General features: G+C 47.1%; 1 protein-coding gene across 1 annotated transcript in view; it reads left to right on the top strand.

The window, feature by feature from the left end:
• Window positions 1-20060, top strand: part of plcl1 (phospholipase C like 1) — a 547414-nt gene that overhangs the window by 27968 nt on the left and 499386 nt on the right. The window lies entirely within an intron of this gene.

Here is a 20060-nt window from a genome sequence, read left to right as displayed (position 1 = left end):
GCTCTCACCAACCCTCTCTGTTACCTCATCAAAAAACTCGATCAAGTTAGTTAAACACGATTTGCCTTTAACAAATCCGTGCTGGCTTTCCTTAATTAATCCACACTTGGACAAGTAACTGTTAATTTCGTCCCGGATTATCGTTTCTAAAAGCTTCCCAGTTAAATTGACTTGCCTGTATTTGCTGGGTTTATCCTTACACCCTTGTTCAAAAAAGGGTGTAACATTTGCATTTCTCCAGTCCTCTGGCAACACCCCCATATCTAAGGAGGATTAGAAGATTATGGCCAGTACCTCCACAATTTCCTCCTTAACCTCCATCAACATCCTAGGATATATCCCATCCGGTTCTGGTGACTTATGAACTATAAGTTCAGACAGCCTTTCTAGTACCTCTTTATTATGTTTTATCTCCTTCAGTATCTCCACTACCTCCTCTTTCACTATGACTTTGGCAGCATCTTCTTCCTTGGTGAAGACAGATGCAAAGTACTCATTTAGTACCTCAGCCATGCCCTCTGCCTCCATGTGTATGTCTCCATTTTCGTCCCTAATTGGCTCCACCCCTCCTTTTACTACCCGTTTATTATATGCCTATAGAAGACTTTTCAATTCCCTTTTATTTTAGCTGCCAATCTGTTATCATACTCTCTCTTTGCCCCTCTTAGTTTCTTTTTCACTTCCCCTCTGAACTTTCTATATTCAGCCTGATTCTCACTTGTATTCGCAACCTGACATCTGTCATACGTGCTCTTTTTCTGCTTCATCTTACTCTCCATCGCTTTCGTCATCCAGGGAGCTCTGGCTTTAGTTGCCCTACTTTTCCCCCTCATGGGAATGTACCTCGACTGTACACGATTGATCTCTTTAAAGGTTACAATTTTGCCTGCCAATCTTTGATTCCAGTTTACCTGGGCCAGATCCGTTCTCAACCCACTGAAATTTGCCTTCCACCAATTAAGTATTGTTACTCTAGATTGCTCCCTGTCCTTTTCCATAGCTAATCTAAACCTTATGATACTATGGTCACTGTTCCCTAAATGTTCCCCTACTGACACTTGCTCCACTTGACCCACCTTATTCCCCAGAACCAGATCCAGCAATGCCTCCTTCCTCGTTGGACCGGATACATACTGATCATGAAAGTTCTCCTGAACACACTTCAGAAATTCTTCCCCCTCTCTGCCCTTTACACTATAGTTATCCCAGTCTATATTAGGATAATTGAAGTCCCCCATTATTAGTACTCTATAGTTCTTGCACCTCTCTGTAATTTCCCTGCAAATTTGCTCCTCTATATCTTTCCCACTAGTTGGTGGCCTATAGAATACACCTAGTAGTTTAAGGCACCTTGACCCCCTCCAGGACATCCACCCTTTCCAGCACTGTAACATACTCCTTAACCAATACTGCCACCCCACCTCCTTTCTTTCCTTCCCTATCTTTCGTGAACACCTTATATCCAGGAATATTTAAAACTCAATCCTGCCTTTTTTTGAGCAAGGTCTCCGTTATCGCCACAACATCATATTCCCATGTGTCTATTTGCACTTGCAGCTCACCAACCTGCTAGTATCTCCTTTTATTATGTTTTCTCTCCTTCAATATCTCTACTACCTCTTCTTTCACTATGACTTTGGCAGCATCATCTTCCTTGGTGAAGACAGATGCAAAGTACTCATTTAGTACCTCAGCTATGCCCTCTGCCTCCATGCGTACGTCTCCATTTTTGTGCATTTACACACATGCACTGTAAACCTGTCTTAAGACTTGTACTCTTTCTTAATCTGACCCCACTGTAACATTTGCATATTGAATTATCATTGGCCCGCAGGCATCTGTAAGGAATACCTATTATATTCACGTGATCACATGCTGAGTTGTCATTGGCCTGCAGGCATCTGTGAGGACTACTATTGTTTTGAAGACCCAGGCTAGGGGTCCTAACGCCATCTTTTCCCCACTGCTGTATGAGTAAGACCATCAGACCTAATGCTTAAATAAAGAGTTAAACTGTAATACTCCGTTGTCCTGCAAGTTATTATTTTTGTACAAAGTGTGCAAAAGAAGACATGGTGTCAGAACAGGGATTGAAAATGGACATCGTTGGAGCTCCCTTGCCTCGAATGAATTGGGAATCTTTGAACTTAGCTAGAGAATGGTGCAAGTTCAAGCAACACGTGGAGTTGATCTTCTCGGGTCCGCTGAAAAGTAAAGGGGAGGAAGAAAGATGCAGCTACCTACTCCTGTGGATCGGAGCAAAAGGGGAGAGACATTTTCAACACATGGTCTCTCACCGCAGATGAAGCAAAGGTACTGAAAAGTTATTTTGACCGTTTTGAAGCATATGTGATGCCCAAGATAAATACGATATTCGCTAGGTACAAGTTTCAGGAGAAAGTACAAGGAGTGAGTGAGTCATTTGAACAGTTTGTGACTGAGTTAAAACTGCTGCTAAATGACTGTGAATATGCAGATAAAGATGAGATGGTCAGAGACCGCATTGTGTTTGGAATACATTCAGCTAAAGTGAGAGAGAGACTTTTGAATGTTGGGTCCGGGCTAACGCTGGACAAAGCTATGGACATAGCTAGATCGCAGAGATAGCCCAAGCACAGTTGAAAACCATAACCGGCGCCACGAGCAGCTCGAGTGAACAGACAGTGCACGCAGTTAATAGATACACACCAAAGAACACCGCCCAGAGAGCGTGTTTCAGAACAGAAAGAACAGAGCGAGTTCTAAAAATGAGCGCCACAGACATAAAACGCATCAAAAACTGGATATTGTGGAAACAAGATGCATGGAGAAAAGGAGCATTGCCCTGCCAAAGGAAGGCAATGTGGTAAACGGAACCACGTTGCTAAAGTTTGCAGGACTGTTTTTTGAATAGCAGTACACAGTGAGTGACAGCCAAATACCAGATAGAGAGCCAAATGCAGAGGAACTGTTTATTGATTCTGTGTCACAGAAAAAACAGATTTCAGAGACTGAGCAAGCTTTTGCAGATATTGAGATAGGAAAACAGGGCAAAGAGCTTAAGTTTAAACTAGACACTGGAGCTCAGGTTAATGTAATTCCTCTGAGTGAGTATCACAGCTTGAAGGATGAGTGTGAGCTACAGCCCACCTCACGCAGACTGACCAGCTATGGGGGTGAGCAGCTCATTGTAAAAGGCACATGCAAGTACAAGGAAAGCGACATGATGTTGGACTTTTACATTGTTGACACTCGAGCACCTCCAGTGCTAGGTTTAAAGGCATGTTTAGACATGGACCTCGTCAAGCTAGTGCTATCATTGACAGCACCAGTTGAGAAGCAGACAGTCATGGAGGAGTTTGCTGACGTTTTCAAAGGAATCGGACTATTCCCAGGTGAATGCACTATTCACCTTGACCCAGCAGCAACCCCTGTAGTTTGCCCACCGAGAAGGATACCCCTTGCTCTACGTAGTCGCCTGAAGGAGGAGCTGCAGAGCATGGAGAATACAGAAATCATCATCCGGGAAACAGAACCGACAGAGTGGGTCAGCGCATTAGTAGTGGTTGGGAAACCACGTACAGGCAAGCTCAGAGTCTGTCTCGACCCCAGAGATTTGAACAAGGCTATCAAACGCCCTCACTACCCTCTACCAACGCTAGATGACATCACACCCAAGCTAGTGGGAGCACGTTACTTCAGTGTAATGGACGCACTATCAGGATACTGGACTATCAAGCTCATGGAAGAGTCATATAAGCTAACAACGTTCAACACATCATTTGGACGCTACCGATTTCTGCGTTGACCATTTGGTCTTATCTCAGCTCAGGATGAATTCCAGCGGAAGATCGACGAAACCTATGAAGGCCTCGACGGAGTAGTCGCAATTGTAGACAACATCCTCATCTCTGGCAGGAATAGAGAGGAACATGACAGGAACCTCTGTGCGATGCTACAAAGATCACGGGAGAAAGGTATCTGGCTCAACCCCGAGAAAAGCATAATCGGATCCACCTAGATCAGTTATTTTGGGCATCGCCTCTCAACTGATGGCATTAAGCCGGATCCAGAGAAAATCTCCACCATCAAGAAGATGGAGCCGCCGAAGAACCGCGCAGAGCTGGAGACAGTACTAGGCATGGTTAACTACTTAGCCAAGTTTGCCCCGAGTTTCTCCGAAATCAACGCACCCATGCGTCAGTTGCTCAAACAATCCAATGAGTTCCTGTGGGACAAACAACATGACACAGCATTTCAGAAAATGAAAGACCTAATCACCAGAGAACCAGGACCAGTTCTTGCCTACTTCGACCCCAACAAAGAGCTCAGACTACAAGTGGACGCGTCAAAGTACGGACTAGAAGGAAAGCCCATCGGCTACGCTTCCAGATCTCTCTCTCAGACAGTGAAATCAACTATGCTCAAATCGAGAAAGAGCTATATGCAATTCTGTTTGGATGTAAGCGTTTCCACCAGTACGTTTATGGCCGACAAGTCATTGTGGAATCCGACCACAAGCCCCTCGAGTCAATCATGAGGAAACCACTAACCACTAGCCACAGCCCCACCAAGGTTACAGAGAATGATCCTTCAGCTGCAGAAGTACGACTTCACAATCATTCACCGTCTAGGCAAAGACATTCCTGTCGCTGACACGCTCTCCAGAAAGTCTCTTAGCTACCAGGACAGCAGCCTCAGTGAAGGCATGGATGTGTAGGTGCACATGGTGTACAACAGCTCACCTGTGAGTGACTCAAAACTGAAGAAGATCCGAGCAGGAACAGAGAAAGATCCACAACTCGCACTGCTGAGCAAAGTCATACATGAAGGATGGCCTGAGGAAAGGAGGAAATGCCCTCAGAGCATATCTGAATTCTGGAACCACAGAGACGAACTGTCACAAATCAACAGAATCGTCTTCAAAGGGGAGAAAATCATCATTCCTACCAGTCTCCGAGAAGAAATGTTGACAAAAATTCATGCTGGACATATGGGCATGGAAAAATGCAAACAAAGAGCACGTGACAATGGCCCAGTAATTCCTGTCACAACGCGTGAGTACGGACGGGGTACTCACGCGTGTGCCTGGAAGAATTGCCAGTTTTCAGCATGCACAGCGCATGCGCTGAAAACCGGCATTTCCTGTCCTCTGACCCAAGGGGTTAAGAGGCAGAACGCGTGCGACTTGTGATGCAGCGCGTGCGCGCTGAAATTCCTTTTTTTTTTCCAGAGTTGTCCGAGTGTAAAGGCCTCCGGTTTTTACGCGTGGAAAAACCAGACGTAAGTACTTCGTTTTACAGGTAAGTGGTCTTTTAGTACAATTTAGAATTTTTTTTTCCACAGGTTTATTATTTTTAAAGAATTTACAGTAAGGTAAGTTTAGTTTTAGACCCTATTTTTAAAAAATTTATTTTTTTCAAAAATTTGATTAATTGTTTAAAATATTTTTTAAAACTTATTTATAGTTAATATAATCAGTGGGATGTTTTTTAAAATTTTATTTAAAGTTTAAGTAGTGTTTTGGCAGCCCATACTTTTCATGAGTTTGACAGTTCTTACTCTCAAGCTCATGAATGAAGTTTCCCCTCCCCTGATTGGCTGCACAGTGCTCACCTGATCCCAGCCGGCACATCGCACTAACTACGCCGCTGGATCAGGTAAGCACATCGCGCCGACATCTGAACCGGGCCAGTGACAGGAAATGCAAGCAGGCCCGGACTTCAGATGTCGGTGCGCCGGATGAGTGCACATCGGGGGCTTGCACGCGCGGCAAGCTCCCGATCCTAATTTCAGGGCCATTATGTTTTGGCCCGGAATGTGCAAACACATTGAGGACATTGTCGGAAAATATTCCATTTGTCTAGAACGCCGCCCATCAAATGTCAAAGAGCCCATGATACCTCACCGTATCCCAGACAGGCCCTGGCAGGTCGTGGCAACAGATCTGTTCACATGGAACAACGAGGACTACATAGTGACTGTTTATTACTACAGCAGATTTTTTGAACTGGACAAGCTTCACAGCACCACATCTGCAGCTGTGATCCACAAACTAAAGGCAGCCTTTGCCAGGCATGGCACTGTAGAGACTTTAATCTCAGACAATGGCCCCAATACAAATCAAAAGAGTTTGACTCGTTTGCCAAGGCATGGGATTTCACATATGTCACATCAAGCCCACATTACCCTCAAAGTAATGGCCTTGCTGAAAAAACTGTCCAGATTGCAAAAACACTCATGGACAAAGCCAAAGCGGACAAAGGAGACCCCTACATCAGTCTCCTTGAGTACCGCAACACTCCGGTTGACAACTTCAAGTCACCAGAACAGCTGTTGATGAGCCGCAGACTTCGCTCAATCCTTCCAAGCACCAACCAGCAGCTACAGCCAGAGGTTGTCAGCTGCAAGCAAGTGCATGCAAAACGTGTACAGAAACAGCAACACCAGAAGAGATACTATGACAGGTCAGCTAGACTACTGCTGCCACTGCACAATGGAGAATCCATCAGAATCCAGGAGCATGACTTCTGGAAGCCAGCAGTCGTCATCCAGCCAGCTGACACTGAGCGATTGTATCACGTCCACACCCCAGAAGGACAGGTGTACCGCCGCAATCGCAGGCACCTCCTGAATACCAAGAAACAACACCGTCATTCCGACAAGAGGATCAGTTCAACAGAGTGTGATGAACAGAGCAATACACAAAACACATCATACTTACCTGAACCTGAATTGTTGACCGATTCAGGAGCATGCTCAGTTTCATACCACACAAGGTCGGGACGAGAGGTCAAGCCTAGAGTTATCCTTGACTTGTGAACTTTCAAAGGGTGTAGGCGGATCGCTGCCCTAAAAAAAACTGTACATTGTTATTGAAACGTTGAGATGTTTTCAGTGCTAGTTAAATGCTGAGTTTACTTATATGTTTATGCTACCGAGAACATTATGTAGAAGAAAGGTTTAAAAGTAGTGCATAACATTTTTCTTTTAAAAGAAAGGGGATGTAACATTTGCATATTGAATTATCATTGGCCCGCAGGCATCTGTAAGGACTACTATTGTTTTGAAGACCCAGGCTAGGGGTTCTAACGCCATCTTTTCCCCACTGCTGTATGAGTAAGACCATCAGACCTAATGTTTAAATAAAGAGTTAAACTGTAATACTCCGTTGTCCTGCAAGTTATTATTTTTGTACAAAGTGTGCAAAGCAAGACACCCACCTTACTATTTCTTACTCCAGTGTTATCTGTCTCTCCCCATCTTTTGTGCACTTTGTTTCTCCTTTCTAATGCTACATTCTGGTGCCCACCCCCCTGCCAAATTAGTTTAAACCCTCCCCAACAGCAGTAGCAACACTGCCGCCCCGCCCCCCCCCCCCGGCCGGGTGAGGACATTGGCTCACATAGGAATTTAAGCTCCACAGGAAAAATCTTTGATTAAGCAGTGACTGTTGGCTGTGTGTAGATCAAAGCAGCCTCAGAATATAACTGGATAAGTTGAGTATTGCCAAATGCAGTGAGCTCAGTACAGCTGGTGACCTTATTACAATTGTAGCAAAGGTACAACATCAGTACTGAGCCATCTTTTTTAACCTCAAATGCTCTTAACATCTCCAGACATAGGTTTAAATTAGAAGGGAACAATCTTACATAGAATTACATAGAGTATACAACACAGAAACAAGCCATTTGGCCCAACTAGTCTGCTGGTGTTAATACTCTGCACGAGTCTCCTCTCATTCCATCTGCCTCATCTCAGCCTTACAGCCAATCTTTCTATTCCCTTTTCTCTCATGTACTCGTCTAGTTTCCTTTTGAAAGCATCTAAGCTACTTGCCTCAACCACTTCCTGTTCACATTCTAACCACTCTTGAGTAAAGAAATGTCTTATTTCCCTGCTGGATTTATTAGTAACTATCTTGTGTTTATGGTCCCTAGTTTTGGATTCTCCCACAAGTGGAAACATTCTCTCCACACCTACTTGTCCAACTCATTCATAATTTTAAAGACCTCTATCAGGTCACCTTTAAGTCTTCCCAATTCTAAAGAAAAAAACCCCCAACCTGTTCAATCTTTCCCGATAGCTGTAATCTCTCAGTTCTGATACAACCCTTGTAAATACTTTTTGCACTTTCTCCAGTGCTTCTGTGGGTTCTTTTTTATAGTATGGAGACCAGAACTGTGCGCAGTACGCTAAGTGTGGCCTGACCAAGGTCCAAGACAAGTTTAATATAACTTCACTACTTTTGAATTCTATACCCCTAGAAATAAATCCCAATGCTTTGTTAGCATTTTTAATTGCTTTGCTGACCTGTGATGCTGGTTTTAATATTTTTTTTCACCTGTATCCCTAGATCCCTTTGCTCTTTACCCCATTTAGTTTCTTATTTTCTAAGGTGTAGGTGATGTTTCTATTTTTCCTACCAAAGTGCATCACCTCACATTTGTCCTTCTTAAAGTTCATTTCCCAGTTAACTCCCCACTCTGCAAGTTTTCTTATGTCTTCTTGTATTGTGTTGTGTTCTTCCTCAGTGTTGGCTCTATCTCCCATTTTGGTATCATCTGCAAATTTTGATATTGAGTTACTTGTTCCTAAGCCCAAATCATCAATGTAAATTTATGAATAATAGTGGTCCTAGCACTGATCCTATGGCAACACTGTTTTCTAACTTCTTCCAATCTAAATAACTACCCTTTACCCCTACTCTATTTTTAGCCAATTTGCTATCTATCCATTCAGCTGTTTGTCCCCTGACACCACATGCACTAACCTAGGTCATGAGCCTATCGTGTTAGCAAAGGCCTTTGAAAATCCAAGTATATGACATCTACTACATTACCCTTTTCTATTATTTCTGTTATCTTTTCATTCTATCAGATTAGTTAAGCCTTTTGGAATCCATGCTGACTTTTTAAAAATTATATTTTCTGTCATGCTACAGATAGAGCTAAATGAGCCTAAAACCAACAGATCAGATTAAAGCTTTGCAGTCCTACCACATCTGTTGTGAATGGTGGTGGACAGTTTAAACAACCACGAGGAGAAGGAGGCTCCATGAACACCCCCATCCTCAATGATGGCGGGCTAAAGCGCTCGCAACCATCTTCAGCCAGATGTGTCAATGGATGATCCATCTCAGCCTCCTCCTGAGGTACCATCATCACAGATGCCAGTCTTCAGCCAATATGATTCACGCCACGTAATATCAAGAAATGGCTGAGTGCACTGGATACAGCAAAGGCTATGGGTCCTGACAACATCCTGGCTGTAGTGCTGAAGACTTGTGCTCCAGAACTAGCCATGCCTCTAGCCAAGCTGTTCCAGTACAGCAACAACAGTACACTGGCATCTAACCAACAAAGTGGAAAATTGCCCAGGTATGTCCTGTCCACAAAAATTAGGACAAATTCAATCCAGCCAATTACCACCCCATCAGCCTACTCTCAATCATCAGCAAAGTGATGGACGGTGTCGTCAACAGTGCTATCAAGCAGCACTTACCATTAACCTGCTCACCAATGCTCAATTTGGGTTGTGCCAATACCACTTGGCTCTAGACCTCGTTATAGCCTTGGTCCAAACAGGGACAAAAGAGCTGAATTTCAGAGGTGAGGTGAGAGTGACTGCCCTTGACATCAAGGCAGCATTTGACCGAGTGTGGCACCAAGAAACCCTAGTAAAGTTGAAGTCAATGGGAATCTGGCGGGGGTGGGTAGCTTTCCACTGGCTGGAGTCATATGTAGCACAAAGGAAGATGGTTGTGGTTGTTGGAGGCCAATCATCTCAGCCCCAGTACGTCACTGCAGTAGTTCTTCAGGGCAGTGTCCTAGACCTAACCATCTTCAGCTGCTTTGTAAATGACCTTCCTTCCAGCATGCGGTCAGAAGTGGGTTTGTTCGCTGATGATTGCACAGTGTACAGTTCCATTCGCAATTCCTCATAATGAAGCAGTCCGTGTCCGCATGCAGCAAGACCTGGACAGCATCCAGGCTTGGAGTGATATATGGCAAGTAACATTTGCGCCACACAAGTTCCAGACAATGATCATCTCCAACAAGAGAGAGTCTAACCACCTCCCCATGACATTCAGTTGCATTACCATTATCGAATCCCCCACCATCAACATCCTGGGGGTTGTCACTATTGACCAGAAACTTACTGGACCAGCCACATAAACACTGTGGCTACAAGAGCAGGTCAGAGGCTAGGTATTCTGCAGCGAGTGTCTCACCTCCTGACTCCCCAAAGCCTTTCCACCATCTACAAGGCACAAGTAAGGAGTGTGATGGAATACTCTCCACTTGCCTGGATAAGTGCAGCTCCAACAACACTCAAGAACCTCGACACCATCCAGGACGCAACAGCCTGCTTGATTGGTACCCCATCAACCACCTTAAACATTCACTCCCTCCATCACATGGCTGCAGTGTGTACCATCTACAAGATGCACTGCAGCACCTCTTCAACAGCACCTCCCAAACCCACAACCTCTACCACCAAGAAGGACAGGGGCAGCAGGTGTGTGAGAACATCACTCCTTCCAAGTTCCCTTCCAAGTTACCCAACATCCTGACTTGGAAATAATCGTCGTACCTTCATGGTCGCTGAGTCAAAATCCTGGAATTCGCTGCCTAACAGTATTGTGGAAGTACCTTCAGCACATGGACTGCAACGGTTCAAGAAGGCGGCTCAGCACCACCTTCTCAAGCACAATCGGGGATGAGCAATAAATGCTGGCCTTGCCAGCGACGTCCACATCCCGTGAATAAATAAAAAAAAGACTAACTGGTCCATATCTCTTTTTTGTGTATAGAAATATATATATACACTATGGGGGAAAAATTGAGTCGTGCCCCCTTTGGGGTGCTAACTTCACCGGGGCGCTACTTTTAGTGCCCCGAAAAAATTAGCACCCCCGCGGCCGAAATTCACCGGTAGTGCCCCAAGAGGGAGGCGGGGCGTTACTGGAAGCGCTCTACCACCATCTTGGGGCGCTGCGTGGGAATATCGCAAAGCTACCTGCTGCAGCACCATGCTCTGCGGCACATCGCGCCGTGGTACTGCAGGCCTTCCTCCCCTTCTTCAAGGGGAGGGGCCTAGTGAAGCATGACCCGGGGCCCAGCTAGGCCACCAGGGATCGGAGTGCCGGCAAAAGAGCCCGGCATTCAAGAGAAGGGCCGGGCTCACGGAACGCAGCTGGCACTCCACGTGGGGTCTGCAGAGGAGGCCAGGGACGGCAGAGGGGGCAGCTGCTGGCAGGCGGCCAGCAACAAAAATGGCTGCCTGGCACCTTCCCTTTAATTTGTGCCGCCCTGGCCGCAGGTAGGCCCCCTTGACCCCGTCAAACATAGCATCCGGCGGTAAGCCAGGGGCGCTACCAAAGATCGCGAGCGGGGCGCTGCGCATGGCGATGACTTACCGCCGCCGCTAACCTTCCGCTGAATTTTGTGGGAGGCGTTGGCGGCGCCGCACCCAGGCGCTAGTTGCTTTGCGGAGGGTGCTAACTGGAGGCGCAAAGCAACTGAATTTTTAGGCCTGTGTATCTGTGATGCATGGGTGCATAGCATCCAGACCTGGGGTTTTATCTGTTAAGTCTGTGGGTTGTATGATAAATAATCACAGACTCCACTGTTAACAAAATAAAACACGTCTTTACTATTCAGAGGCTCGGGCGATTCTGCCCTAGTTAACGTATCACAACCCTTATATACTGGTGTGGTCACTATCGGTATTACAGTATACATGAGCCAATAGATAGTGCCACCCTAAAGTAGTGCTCTTAAAGGCGAACGGTTACATTCTATAGTTCCCTTAAAGGTAAACGGTTACATACACAACATTATCCTCTTTTAGTTTGCTGGTTTGTCAATTATTTTCTCCCTTTCTACCCCAACTGTGTTAAGCTTATCCTCTAATGAAGTGTCTATTTCGTTATCTTCTTCAAATAAAACTGAAGCGAAGTAGTTATTCAATACTTCTGCCATTTCTCTGTTATTAGCTATGAATCGTCTACCTGTATTAAGAAAACTGCAGACTTTTTGCTCAATTGAAGCATCGTGAACTTGTTGATTCTTAAGGAAGTAAGTTGACCGAAGCATGTTGTGAAACTCAAAATGCTGCATGCTTTAGGAAAGGCTTGTTGGTTTAAATATGTAAGGAATCTTGTACGTACCTGTTTCAAGTTTTTTACTTCAGATTTGAAGAGATATTTACAAATAGTTGTGCATTATGTTGCCTCTGTGTAAATAACTAATAGAAACATAGAAAAATAGGAGCAGGAGTAGGCCATTTGGCCCTTCGAGCCTGCTCCGCCATTTGCTCATGACTGATCCTCTATCTCAATACCATATTCCCGCTCTCTCCCCATACCCCTTGACGCCTTTTGCCTCTAGAAATCAAACCATTTCCTTCTTAAATATATTCAGTGACTTGGCCTCCACAGCGTTCTGTGGTAGAGAATTCCACAGGTTCACCACCGTCTGAGTGAAGACATTTCTTCTCATCTCAGTCCTAAATGTCCTACCCCGTATCCTGAGACTGTGACCCCTCGTTCTAGACCCCCCAGCCAGGGGGAAAAATCCTCCCTGCTTCCAGTCTGTCTAGCCCTGTCAGAATTTTACATGTTTCAATGAGATCCCCTCTCATTCTTCTAAACTCTAGTGAATACAGGCCTAGTCAACCCAATCTCTCCTCATATGACAGTCCTGCCATCCCAGGAATCAGTCTGGTGAACCTTCGCTGCACTCCCTTTATGGCAAGTATATCCTTTCTTAGGCAAGGAGACCAAAACTGCACACAGTACTCCAGGTGTGGTCTCACCAAGGCCCTGTATAACTGCAGTAAGACATCCTTGCTCCTGTACTCAAATCCTCTTGCAATGCAGGCCAACATACCATTTGCTTTCCTAACTGCTAGCTGCACCTGCATGTTTGCTTTCAGTGGCTGGTGTACAAGGACACCCAGGTCCCTTTGTACATCAACATTTCCCAATCTATCACCATTTAAATAATACTCTGCCTTTCTGTTTTTCCTACCGAAGTTGATAACTTCACATTTATCCACGTTATACTGCATCTGCCATGTATTTGCCCATTCACTCAACTTGTCTAAATCGCCTTGAAGCCTCTTTGCATCCTCCTCACAACTCACAATCCCACCTAGTTTCTTGTCGTCAGCAAACGTGGAAATATTACATTTGGTTCCCTCATCCGAATCATTGATATATATTGTGAATAGCTGGGGCCCAAGCACTGATCCCTGCGGTACCCCACTAGTCACCGCCTGCCATCCCGAAAAAGACCCATTTATTCCTACTCTCTGTTTCCTGTCTGTTAACCAATTTTTAATCCATGCCAGTATATTACCCCCAATCCCATGTGCTTTAATTTTGCACACTAACCTCTTATGTGGGACTTTATCAAAGGCCTTCTGAAAATCCAAATACACCACATCCACTGGTTCTCCCTTATCCTACCAGTTACATCCTCAAAAAACTGCAGTAGGTTTGTCAATCACGATTTCCCTTTCATAAATCCATGTTGACTTTGTCTAATCCCGTTGATATTTTCTAAGTGTCCTGTTATCACATCCTTTATAATAGACTCTAGCATTTTCCCTACTACTGATGTTAGGCTAACCGGTATGTAGTTCCCTGTTTTCTCTCTTCCCTCCTTTTTTAAATAGCGGCGTTACATTTGCCACCCTCCAATCTGCAGGAACTGTTCCATAATCTATAGAATTTTGGAAGAAGATGACAACCAATGCATCCACTATTTCCATGGCTACCTCTTTTACTACTCTGGGATGCAGATTATCAGGCCCTGGGGATTTATCGGTTTTCAGTCCCATTAATTTCACCAGCACTATTTTTTACTAATACTAATTTCCTTTAATTCCTCCTTCTCACTAGACCCTTGGTGGGGAGAAATTGGGTATCACCCCGTTTGGGGCGCTAGTATTGGAGGTGCACAAAGTTTAGCGCCAGGCGCAATTTATTGCCACCTCAAGCGATATTGGGTAGCTGCGCCCCTGAAGGTGATTGCGGCGCTAAATCAGGCGCTGCACGATAGTCTTAAGGCGCCAACCAGGCGGCGCGACGCAATTTCTCCGCGGACGGGCGCAGCGCAGGTGCTGTCAGTTATCGATTTCAGCCAGACACGCTGGCGCCGGCCAGCTCTTAAAGGGGCGGATCGATTATCATCTCCAGCCGCACCCTGCGCCTCGTAGGCCTCAAACTCGGCGGTAACCTACCTGTGGCGTCGACAACTGCGTGAACATGGAGAGGGCCAGGGAGAGAGCGCAGCACTTAAGCGAGGGGGCATTGGATGGTCTGGTTGGCGCGGTGGAGCACAGGCGATCTGTGCTCTACCCAGAGAATGGCCGGAGGCCTCAACACAGCGACTACCGCAGAGCTTCGAGGGAGGTTTCCCACAGAGTCACATCCAGCAGCATGGTTCCCAGGACTCCTGTGCAATGAAGGAAGAAGTTCAACGACCTCACTCGGGTCGTCAGGGTGAGTGCCTTTTTCAGAATCATCTTCATCCCTCCATCTGCACCTCACTTTATGGCCAGAGGGTGTGCAAAGCCCCAATGGCCAGCTGTCATCCAGCACCCATGGCCCTTTCTGGAAACACACACGCACATTCAGCTCTGTGCATAATGTAAGGGCTAATCGACCATGGGAGGCATGTCATGCCAGATCAGGGCTGCATAATGTAAGGGCTAATCGACCATGGGAGGCATGCCATGCCAGACCAGGACTGCAGGTTTCATCACACTCCGTCGTTTCCCTTGCAGGCCAAGCTGGCGAATAATAGAAGGCAACAGCATCGGACCGGAGGAGGCCGACCTCACCTGCAGACCCTTATAGACCTGGAGGAGTGAGTCCACCGGATTATGGCAAGCCGGATGATTGGCCCCGTCGCCTCTGGAGATGCCGACCCCATTGTGGACAGCAATGGTAAGGTCATCACCTTTTTGACCTCTCTCCTTCCACTTGTTCCCCACACCAGCATGCTTTTTCACTCTCGAGCCAACTCAGAGCATTGCAGCACTCATGCATCCCTTGCTGCCACCCTGTCCTTTCGCTAAAGCCACTCTTGAACCTCCCTGCTTTCAGATGCTGCATCACCAGCTCGGGAGGCGGGCCCTCAAGCTGCCAGTGCAAGTGACTGGAGGCGAGGAGGAGGAGGAAGCCGGACCATCCGTACCACCCTCAGGCGAGCCAGCCCATGTCCAGACTGGGGAGACGCCTTCCCTGGAGGGGAGCGGGGGGGGAATGGTCTGAGGAGGATGTAGCTCCAGGACCCTGCGGCCTGCAGCAACGTGAGGGGGGTAGGGAAGCTCGGGGGCCGTCTCCCCAGAGGGCGAGTTGGGCCTCGAGTGCTGCGGCACAGAGCGCAGAAGAGGTGCATGCCCTCGCAGAAATGAGTGCCCAGGCTGGGCTGAGGCACACTGAGCTCATGGTTGCAGTGGCAAGGATGCCCGACTCCATTGAGACACTGGCAAGGAGTGTGCAGGACTTCGGCGCAGCACTGGCAAGGATTCTCCAGGACTTCGGCGAAGCACTGGCACCTGCCACGCAAGTGCTGAGTGCTGCCACGCAGTCAGTGGCTGGTCTCATGCAGACGCAGATTGAGGCCATGCGAGCACTGACTGCTGCCACCCTCGCTGAATCGGGCAGGATTCCCCGGGGCCCTCGCCGCGCCACAGCAGGCCAGCAATCTGTGCACCAGCCGATTGCTGCGCATGCTGCGGTGCTGCCCCGTCAGATTGCCAGTGTGTCGGCCGACCAGGGAGCTGCTGTCCGCTCTCAGGATGACAGCATTCCTGATGCCACCACTGGCACTTCTCCACTGCAGCTGCCACCACCTGTAGGACAGACTGCTTCCGCCCATGCGGAGTTGGAGCAGTCAGCAGCCGGGCCCTCAAGGCCGTACCTCAAGGGCATCTGCGGTCTCAGTTTCGGACAGTCAGCAGGCCTCCCCCAGCCTTGCTGCAGCCACTGGGGCCCTATTACGGAGGAGCTGCAGGGCGGGAAGGGGGCAATTCCGCAAGGGAAGCAGATCACCATCGAGGGGCAAAAAGTAGAAGGTGCTGCTAAATTATGTTATTTCTTTCATTCAAGGCCGAGGATGCTGGTCTGAATGTTGGTTATGTTTTGGACATTGTCTCCAGGGTGTGAGAGACAGTTATGTGGCAGTCTGTTTGTTTTGCTGTTTGTTTCCATTGCTTTGTCATGTGGGAAGGATACACATTTTGTTAAATAAAGAAGTTTATTTATTCACAATGTCCATGTCTGTTCTTTGCACTAATTTTTGCCTTGACCGGCTTAGGGGTAGCAGAACAGTTCCATTCATGTTCTTGGAATGGCAGAAAGCATTCCCTCAGAGGGGCCTAGAAGCGACTTGCTATTAGCCTCTGACGGACAGCCCTTACAGTTTGTGCCTTCCTCCTCCTCCTCTTCCTCCTCTGCTGGTGCTTCAATGTCTGGTGGCATTGGCTGGGTCCTGAGGATTGCCAAGTTATGCAGCATGCAACACACAACCACGAAGTGGGAGACTCGCTCAGCTAAGTACTGAAGGGCTCCTCCGGAATGGTCCAGACAGCGGAACCGTTGCTTCAGCACGCCGATTGTGTGCTCAATGATGTTCCTGGTCGCTTGATGGCTCTCATTGTAATGTTCTTCAGCAGGGGTGTTGGGCGAACGGAGCGGGGTCATCAGCCAGGGGCACAGAGGATAGCCCTTGTCCCTGAGAAGCCAGCCTCCTGGGTGAGCCGGGGCTTCGAAAAGGTCTGCCACAGAAGTCTGGTGCAGGATGATGGCGTCGTGGCTGCGGCCTGGAAAGTGGGCATTGACAGCGAGTATCAGCTGTCGGTGGTCACAGACCAGCTGCACATTCAAAGAATGGAACCCCTTTCGGTTGCGGAAATCCTCCGCATTCTCTAGAGGCGCCCACAAAGCCACATGCGTGCAGTCAATGGCGCCCTGCACCATGGGGAAGCCCGCTATCCTTGTGAAGCTCTCTGCGCACTCTCGCTGCTTGTCCAGGGTCATTGGGAAGGAGATGTACTGCCGTCTCCTTTTAAAGAGGGCATTAGTCACTTGACGGATGCAGCAATGCACCGCGAACTGTGAGATGTTGGCAATGTCCCCAGCAGCGGCCTGAAATGAGCCGCTGGCATAGAGGTTTAGAGCCACAGTGATCTTCACAGCCACCGACAGAGATATCCTGCACCTTAGTTGAGGCTGCAGATCTGGCTGAAGCAGGTGGCAGAGCTCAGTGACCACCTCCTTACTGAAGCGCAGCCTTCGGAAACACTGCTCCTCCGACATGTTGATATACGAAAACTGTTGGCGGAAAACCCTGGCAGCGTAAGGTCTCGTGTGCCGACGTCTGTAGGCCCTCCTCCGTCTGGCCATGCCTGCCACTCTATCCCTGCGTCTCTGTGCCCTGTCAATATGATTGAGAAGAACGACGTTCCCATCCAATGCAGCCCCCATAGTAAGTGCGCACTGAAAGTTATGCCGGTTGAGAAGCTTACCAACTGCAAAGTAATGTTCAGAAGGCAAAAGTTCCTCAGCCAGCGCTGGCTCACTGCAGAAATGGCTCTCCGTTTCTCTCTGAGCAACTCTCTCTCTCTCACAGAAGGTGTGGTCCAAAAATGGCTACCACTAACAATCCAGGAAGAGTCCCCTTTAAATAGCGTCCCCCCGGCCCGACAACGACTGGGAAACGTTCAAGGTAACCTGTCCTTGTTAGCGCCAGGCGGAACGGAGGGGGGCCGCCACTGAATTTCCGGTCCAGGGCGCACAATGAAATGACGTCATGATCTGCGGGCGCAACGGTTTAGTGCCGGCGCTAAATGTCCGCTCAATTTGGGAAGAGGTGCAGGGTTCGCTGCGCCCGAGTGCTAGTTGGTTAGTGCCCCACTTCTCGACCTCTTGAGGCGCTAATGGGTGGCGCAACCAACCAAATTTTTCCCCCTTGGTTCCTTAGCATTTCTGGGAAGTTATTTGTGTCCTCTTCTGTGAAGACAGAACCCAAGTATTTGTTTAATTGCTCTGCCATTTCCTTGTTCCCCATTATAAATTCTCCCGTTTCTGACTGAAAGGGACCTACATTTGTCTTCACTACTCTTTTTCTTTTTACATGTAGAAGCTTTTACAGTCCGCTTTTATGTTCCTTACAAGTTTACTCTCATTCTCTATTTTTCCCCTCTTAAATCAATCTCTTGGTCCTTTTTTGCTGAACTCTAAACTGCTCCCAATCTTCAGGCTTGCTACTTTTTCTGACAACTTTATATGACTCCTCTTTGGATCTAATACTATCCTTAATTTCTTTTGTCAACCATAGTTGGGCCGCTTTTCCTTTTGTGTTTTTGCGCCAGAAAGGAATGTGTAACTGTTGCAATTCATGCATTCGTTCCTTAAATGTTAGCCATTTCCTATCCACTGTCATGCCTTTTAACGAAGCTCCTCAATCTATTGTAGCCAACTCCCTCCTCATACCTTTGTAGTTTCCTTTGTTTAGATTTAGGACCCTAGTTTCGGATTGGATTTCGTCACTTTCCATCTTAATGAAGAATTCTATCATGTTATGGTCACTCTTCCCTAAAGGACCCCGCACAACAAGATTATTAATTAACCCCTTCTCATTGCACAATACCCAATCTCAGATAAACTGTTCCCTAGTTGGCTCCTCAACGTACTGGTCTAAAAAACCATCTCGTACACACTCCAGGAATTCATCCTCCACAGTATTATTGCTAATTTGGTTTGGCCAGTCTATATGTAGATTAAAGTCACCCATGATTACTGTAGTACCCTTGTTACATGCATCTCTAATTTCCTGTTTGATGCCATCCCCTACGTTACCACTACTGTTTGGAGACCTATAGACAACTCCCACCAATGTTTTCTGCCCCTTGGTGCTTTTTAGTTCCACCCAGAATGATTCTACATCTTGATTTTCTGAGCCAATATCCTTTCTCACTATTGCTCTGATTTCATCCTTTACTAACAGTGCCACCCCACCTCCTTTTCCTTTTTGCCTGTCCTTCCTAAATGTCGAATATCATTGGATATTCATCTCCCAGCCTTGGTCACCCTGCAGCCATGTCTCTGTAATCGCAATTATATTGTATCTGTTTTCATCTATTTGCGCTGTTAATTCATCTACCTTATTACGAATGCTTCGTGCATTCAGATACAGTGCCTTTAGATTTGTCTTTTTAACATTTTTAGATATCTTAACATTTTTTTATACCATGGCCCTATTTGTCTTACCTTTTTTCTTACCCGGACCCTATTTGTTCGTGCACTCTTTTGTTTGTACGCTCTGTCCCTTCCTGACACAATCTGGTTATCCTTACCCCAGTCACTTTCCTGCACTGCTTCCTTGTCTTTTCTTTTTAGCATTCTAGATTTCTCTCCACCGGGACCCTACCCACCATTCCCCTTATTTAGTTTAAAGCCCTATCTACCTCCCTAGTTATTCGATTCGCTAGAACTCTGGTCCCAGCATGGTTCAGGTATAGTCCGTCCCAACGGAACAGCTCTCTCTTTCCCCAGTACAGTCGCAAGTCCCTCACGAATCAAAACCCACTTCTCCCACACCAAACTTTGAGCCACGCATTCATCTCCCTGATCCTATTGACCCTATGCCAATTTGCTCGTGGCTCCGGTAATAATCCAGAGATTATGACCTTTGTGGTTCTGCTTTTTAAATTTAGTCCCTAGCTGCTCAAACTCTCTCAGCAGAACCTCTTTCTTAGTCCTACCTATGTCGTTGGTACCTACGTGGACCACAACAACTGGATCCTCCCCCTCCCACTCCAAGTTCTTCTCCAGCCCGGAGGAGATGTCCTTTACCCTGGCACCAGGTAGGCAACATAGCCTTCGGGACTCACGCTCCTGGCTGCAGAGAACAGTGTCTATCTCCCTAACTATACTGTCGCCTACTACTACCACCTTCCTTTTTACTACCCCCTACTTGAACGGCTTCCTGTACCACGGTGCCGTGGTCAGTTTGCTCGTCCTCCCCATAGTCCCCGCACTCGTCCACAAGGGTTGCAAG

The sequence above is a fragment of the Somniosus microcephalus genome, chromosome 4 (assembly GCF_052327205.1).
Source record: "Somniosus microcephalus isolate GS21.2 chromosome 4, FLI_Smic_1.0, whole genome shotgun sequence".
Classification (NCBI taxonomy): domain Eukaryota; kingdom Metazoa; phylum Chordata; class Chondrichthyes; order Squaliformes; family Somniosidae; genus Somniosus; species Somniosus microcephalus.
This window is presented reverse-complemented; position numbering and strand designations above follow the sequence as displayed.